The sequence below is a fragment of the Macaca fascicularis genome, chromosome 10 (assembly GCF_037993035.2).
Source record: "Macaca fascicularis isolate 582-1 chromosome 10, T2T-MFA8v1.1".
Classification (NCBI taxonomy): Eukaryota; Metazoa; Chordata; class Mammalia; order Primates; family Cercopithecidae; genus Macaca; species Macaca fascicularis.
The window spans coordinates 38,458,498-38,465,000 of record NC_088384.1 but is presented as its reverse complement, the minus strand read 5'-3'; positions in this window follow the sequence as shown (position 1 = coordinate 38,465,000).

Sequence of the window (6,503 nt, the reverse complement as noted above, 5' to 3'; positions counted from 1 at the left end):
CCTCAGGCACGGCCGGGCCACCAGGAAAACACGGCCACGGGATCCCACCGCCACAGACACGAGGGCGGTCCCGCGGCGCCCCGCCTGGGACGCCGAACGGCCCTTGGGCAGCCCACCGAGCAACCCCCTCACGAGCCCCGGGTCCCACCACCGGCGGCCCCGAAGCAACCTCAGCCACAAGCCCAACACCAGGGGCCACATGTCGCCCGTTTCTCGTCCGTCCCGGACCCGGTCCCGCTCCGGGAGACCGGCGCGCCGCCCCGTGGGGACGGCTCGCTCCCCAAGGACCAGGCGGCCCCACACCCCGCGCCACGCGAACGCGGTCATCGGCAGCGGTCGCGGCTCGGCACGGGAGCGGGCGGAGAGCCGGCTCACAGCGGGGAGCGGCGTCGCGCGCCAGACGGAGTGCCACGCGCACCCGCCGCTCGCAGCAGCCTTCCCATCCGCTAGGACGTCGGGCCCGGCCCAGCGGGATCCTCCCCCAACTCGGAAGGGGGAGGCGCGGGCCACAGTAGACGACGAGCCGCGCGCTCGGCCCCCACCGCGGGGTCCGGCGGAACCCTCACTGTCCCCCCACCTCATCCCGTCGAGGCGGGGACAGCGGAGGAGGAGGGTTCTCTGCAGGCGAGTCGCTACGGCAGCGCTACCACAACACAGAGAGAGGCGGCGGGCCGGGGGATCCGGTACCCCAAGGCACACCTCTCGGATCGCTAGAGAAGGCTTTCTCACCGAGGGTGGGTCACGCTCCCCACCCGCCAGTCGCCCCTCGTCGGGCCCGCAGAGGCACTCAGGGACGCCTGGGGAAGGGAGGGGGCCTGCGGCGCGAGAAGAAACCTGCGGCAACCTTGAGCGTTTGCGGTCAGGGCAGGGGCCCGGCCGGCGCGCGTGCGCACAGCCCCCAAGGCCCCCCGCCGTCCACCCACCTCCTTTCTGTGAGGCAAGGCGCCTCCAGTTAACCCACACACGACCGATCGGAGGCAGAACGGCAGCCCCTCGGCGGCCGGCCGGCGCACGCGTGGCCGGCCCGAGCCCACCGCAACCGCTCACACGGCCCGCGCTCACCCGCCAGAGGGGAGCACGGGACGTGCGCTCGCCAGACCAGGCGGCGCCCTTCCCCGCGTGGGAGGGGCGCGTCTCACTCAACCGCCTCGACCCGCACAGCCAACGCGCTCCCTCAGGACCCACGCGCGGACACCACGGCGGCGACCGGAGGAGGGGGCGCTGGGGGCGGGAGCGACACACCACCGCTCGGCCTCGGGCACCTGAGAGACAGCCCGGGGCGCTCCAGGAGCACCGCAAAGGCCCAGGCGGAGCCAGCGCTCGTGCAATACCCGAGAGGGCAGCACGGCGGGCCAGCGGGACAGCACCCCCACCGCCGCGGAGGGGGGCGGCCCACGAGGCGACGACCACAAGAGGCGAAAGCGAGGGGTGCCTGCTGCGTCAGAGGACCCCCGCCGACCCACGCCGGACGCCACGAGGCAGGCGGCGGGGTCGGGACAGCGAGGTCGGGCCGGGTTCCGCACCCCAGTGCCTCCCAACGCACCGCCCACAGGCGGGGATGGGAGACGGGGGAAACCCCGCGGGCGGGACGAGAAGAACGGGTCTCATTCACCACGAATGCCCGCCCCTCGCCCGTCGCGGCTCGGTCCCGGCCCGGGAGAGCGTGACATCACCACATCGATCAGGGAAAGCATCCCCGGAGCAGGGTCGGCCGGCCAGCCACAGCCTCCCCAGAGGCCAGCGAGCAGATCAGCCTGGCCATCCCCAGCCCCAGGACAGGGGCGGCAGACAACCCGGCAGAGACGAGGAATGCCTGACACGCACGGCACGGAGCCAGCGGGAGTGGGGTTGTCACGGCCGCCCCAGGTGCCCGCAGCGGGGAGCGCACGGTGGCACGGTAAGCCCGCGCCACCTTCCCCGCCGCCCCCAGGTGGGTCAGAGACCCGGACCCAAGGCGGCACCGGGAGCTGGGACGCTCGGATGCATGAGAGACCGGGCACACGGGCCCCAGCAGGCGGCTCAAGCACGAGCAGGGCCGGCTAGCCGGGTCACCGGGAGGCCGAAGACCCGCGACGCATCCAAGAGACCCAACCTCTCCAGCGACAGGTCGCCAGAGGACAGCGTGTCAGCAATAACCCGGTGGCCCAAAATGCCGGCTCGGAGTGAAACATATACCTCCCCAGGAGACAGGAGGTCGAGTCACCGACCACGCCGCCGGCCCAGGGAACCCGCGACACGGGCATCTGTCCCCAAAATCGCCACCATCGCAGCCAGACACGGAGCACCCAGGGCCCTCTGGTCGACCCCAGGACACACGCCGGAGCAGCGCCGGGCCAGGGACGTCCTCCCGGCCACCCGTGCCACGCAGGGGCCGGCCCGAGTCTCCAGAGCGAGACTCGGAAGCGTTTTCGGCCGTCCCCTCGTACGACCGGGACACACGAGGGACCGAAGGCCGGCCAGGTGTGACCTCTCGGGCCGCACGCGCGCTCAGGGAGCGCTCTCCGACTCCCCACGGGGACTTGCAAACAACAGGTCACGGCAGAGGGACCGCTCCCCGGCACCCGGGGGACGAGGCAGGACGGTCCCCGGCTCCCCACGGGGACTTGGAGAAAAAATTCGGCCGCTGCCTCAGACGGCCAGGATGCGCGCGGGCCCGCGACCGGGCCGGGAAGGGTGTCCCCAGCCTCCCGCCCCAAGCCCGGTGGGTCCCCGCGGGTCGCGGGTCAGGCCTCGGGAGCCGCGGCGTGCTGGTCGACCAACCCCGGCAGCCCCACACCCGGCTCTGGCCCGAAAGCGCAGCGACAACCTCTCCCCACATAAGCCTGCACGCCTGAGCTCTGACTCACAAGTGACGCGCCAGAGCTCTGGCGCGACCGGGACAGCCCGGCTGACGACCGCGGTCTTTCCGGAGCTCTGCCTAGCTCACAGCGGGGACGGTCCCCTCCCTCGGCAGCTGCCACCGCAGCTCCGGAAGCCAAGGGAACGATATAAAAGCGGCCGCCAGATGGAGTCCGACAACCGTCGCGAACGTCACCAAGACAGATCCGGATGGCAGGCCGGCCCGCGGACCGCAAAACCGAAACCGTGAGTCGAGAGACGCTATCCCGAGGCCGAAAACGCAGCCCCTGTACCCCAACCCCACAGAAACGGTCCCCAAACCCTGTCTCTGCATGGACCGCGACACAGTCAGAAGACAACCCACGGCGTGTGGATGTTCGGAGAGGCATCTCGGTGGGAGAAACAACAAGCAAGGACTCGGTCGCGGGTCGTTGAGGACACAGGGAGACACAGAATGCGTAGGCTCTTCCTGAATCCAGACAGAGAAGGAGGGAGGGAGGGAGGGAGGGAGGGAGGGAGGGCGGGCGGGCGGGCGGGCAGGCAGGCAGGAAAACATAAAGAAGGAAACAGAGAAAGAAAGAAAGGAAGGAAAACCTAAAGGAGAGAAAGGAAGAAAAGAGAAGAGAAGAGAAGACAAATATCAATATAAGTACTTACATTTGTATATAGGTATAACATATAAAACTACATTAAAATAGAAAAAAATTTATATGCATACACATGAATAAACAGATAAAAATGAATAAATAAAAAATAAGGTAACATAACATAAGCAAATAGGCCAGGCGCGGTGGCTGACGCCTGTGATCCCAGCACTTTCAGAGGCTGGGGGAGAGAGAGAGAAAAAAAAATGAAAGAAAGAAAGAAAGAAAGAAAGAAAGAAAGAAAGAGAGAGAGAGAAAGAGAGAGAGAAAGAAAGAAAGACAGAAAGAAAGAAGAAAGAGAGAGAGAGAGGGAGAAAGACAGCGAGAAAGAAAGGCGAGAGAAGAAAGAAAAAAAAAAGAAAGAGGAAAGACAGGAAGAAAGACAAAGCAAGAAAGCAAGATAACAAGACAGCAAGAAAGCACGACAGAAAGAGAGAAAGAGACAGAAAGAAAAAGCAAGAAAGCAGCAGAGAGAGAGAGAGAGAGAGAGCGCGCGAGCGCGAGCGAGCGAGCGAGCAATCGAGAGAGAGAGAGAGAGAGAGAGAGAGAGAGAGAGAGAGGAGGAGGAGGCGGCGAGGCGAGGCGAGGCGAGGCGAGGCGAGGCGAGGCGAGGCGAATCTACCTGCTTTCACTACATGTGGGGAGAATCAGGAAAGCCCCCACTAACAACAAGGCCTGAAGTGGAGCTGCCATCTCTGAAATCCGAGCAGAAGAGTCCACACGGGTTAAAGACACGAAGAAAGTCAGGGAAACAACTGCTCAAAGAGAAGAACAATCTGGCCCAGCCAGGGTCTGTCTCCTGAAGTTGTGTGGGCAACGAGGGAGTGGGACGGAGGGAGGGAGTGGGACGGAGGGAGGGAGGGAGGGAGGGCCTCCGAGGCTCGTGTCAAACAATAAATGATAATAAAATAAAAGGAAGTTAAAAAAAAAAATTGCGCATCATTCGTAGCATCACTGACGCCTCGAAAGGCGAGAGGCATGTGTTTATGTCACTGTGGGACTGTTTTCTTTTTTCTTTTTTTTTCTTCTTCCCTCTTTTCCCGGAAACTCACTTTTTAATTATTTCATTTTCCTTTTCTTTTTTTTTTTTAATTTTTAATTTTACTTTCATTTTTACTTTTATTTTTAATTGTTTGAGAGGTTGTCTCCCTCTCTCGCCCAGGCTGGTGTACAGTGGCGCGATCTCGGCTCACTGCAACCTCCGCCTCCCAGGTTCAAGTGATTCTCCTGCCTCAGCTCGGCCTCCCGAGTAGCTGAGATTACAGACGCGCACGACCATGCCCGGCTAATTTTTGGTATTTTGACTAGAGACGGACGGGGTTTCACCATACTGGCCCTGCTGGTCTGACCACCTCGTGATCCAGCGATCCACCACCCTCGGCGTCCCAAAGTGCTGGGATGACAGGCTTGAGCCACCGCGCCGGGCCTAGTTATTCCTTTTATTTTATTTCAAATTTTTAATTGTACGTATGCATGTATGCATGTATGTATGTATGTATGCATGCATGCATGCATGTATCTATCCTTTTTTTTTTTTTTTTTTGAGACGGACAGAGAGAGACAGTGAGAAACAGAGAGAGAGAGAGAGAGAGAGAGAGAGAGAGAGAGACAGACAGACAGAGAGAGAGAGAGAGAAACAGACGGGGGGGAAGAGAGAGAGAGAGAGAGAGAGAGAGAGAGAGAGAGAGACCAACAGACAGAAGGACAGGCAGAGAAAGAGAGTAAGACAGAAGACAGACACAGGGACACAGGGAGAGAGACAAGCGGGGGGGGGGGAGAGAGAGAGAGAGAGAGAGAGAGAGCTCCCAGACATCACGAAGCCGTTTCAATGACATATTCTCTCTGGTCTTTGTCTGGGGATATTCAGTTTTTCACCGTAGGCCTCAAGGGCTCCCAGATGTCCCTTTGGAATCTCTACAAAGAGAGTGTCTCCAACCTGCCTAATCAAAAGAAAGGTGTAACTCTTTAGGATGAGTCCACACATCGCAAAGCAGTTTCTCAAATACATTCTTTCTATTTTTCATCTGGGAATATTCGGTGATTCACCATAGGCCTAAAGGGACTCCCAAAAATCCATTCAGAGAGACTGCCCAAAAAAAGTGTTTCTAACCTGATGAATCCAAAGAATGGTGTATCGCTAAGAGATCAATCTACGCATCACAAATCAATGTGACAGATAGCCTCTCTCTGGTTTTAATCTGTGGATAGTCTGTTTTCCAACGTAGGCCTCAATGGGTTTCCAAATGTCCCCTCACAGATTCTACGGAAAGCGTGTTTCCAACCTCCTGGTTCAAAAGAATTATCCGTTCGAGGTGAATCCACACGTCAAAAAGCAGTTTCACCAGCAGCAGTTTTTCTCCTTTTCCTCTGGGGATGTTCACTTTCACCAGGAGCCACAAAGGGCTCCCAAATGTCCCTTCGAAGATTCTGCAAAGAACTGCTTCCAATCGGCCGCGTGCAGCGGCTCACGCCTGTCATCCCAGCATTTTGGGAGGCAGAGGCGGGTGGATCACCTGAGGTCAGGAGTTCGAGACCAGCCTGGCCAAAACGGTGAAACCCCATCTCTACCAAGAACACAAAAAATTTGCCGGGCTTGGTAGCGGGTGCCTGTAATCCCAACTACTTGGGAGGCTGAGGCAGGAGAATCCCTTCAACTGGAAGGCAGAGGTTGCAGTGAGCCGAGATGGTGTCACTGCACTCCAGCCTGGGGGACAGAGTGAGAGTCTGTCTTAAAAAAAATAAAAATATTAAGAAAAAAATACTACTACAACAACAACAACAACAACAACAACAACAACAACAACAACAGCAACAACAACAAAATGCTTCCAATCTGCTGAATCAACAGAAAGGTTTAACTCAGTAAGAGGAATCTACACATCGCTAAAAAGCAGTTTTACAGATAGCTTCTTGTTAGTTTTTATCTACAGTTTCCTGGTTTTCACCCTAGGCCTCGAATAGCTCCCAAATGTCCTTTTGCAGATTCTACAAAAGGGCCGCTTCCAACCTGGTATATCAAAA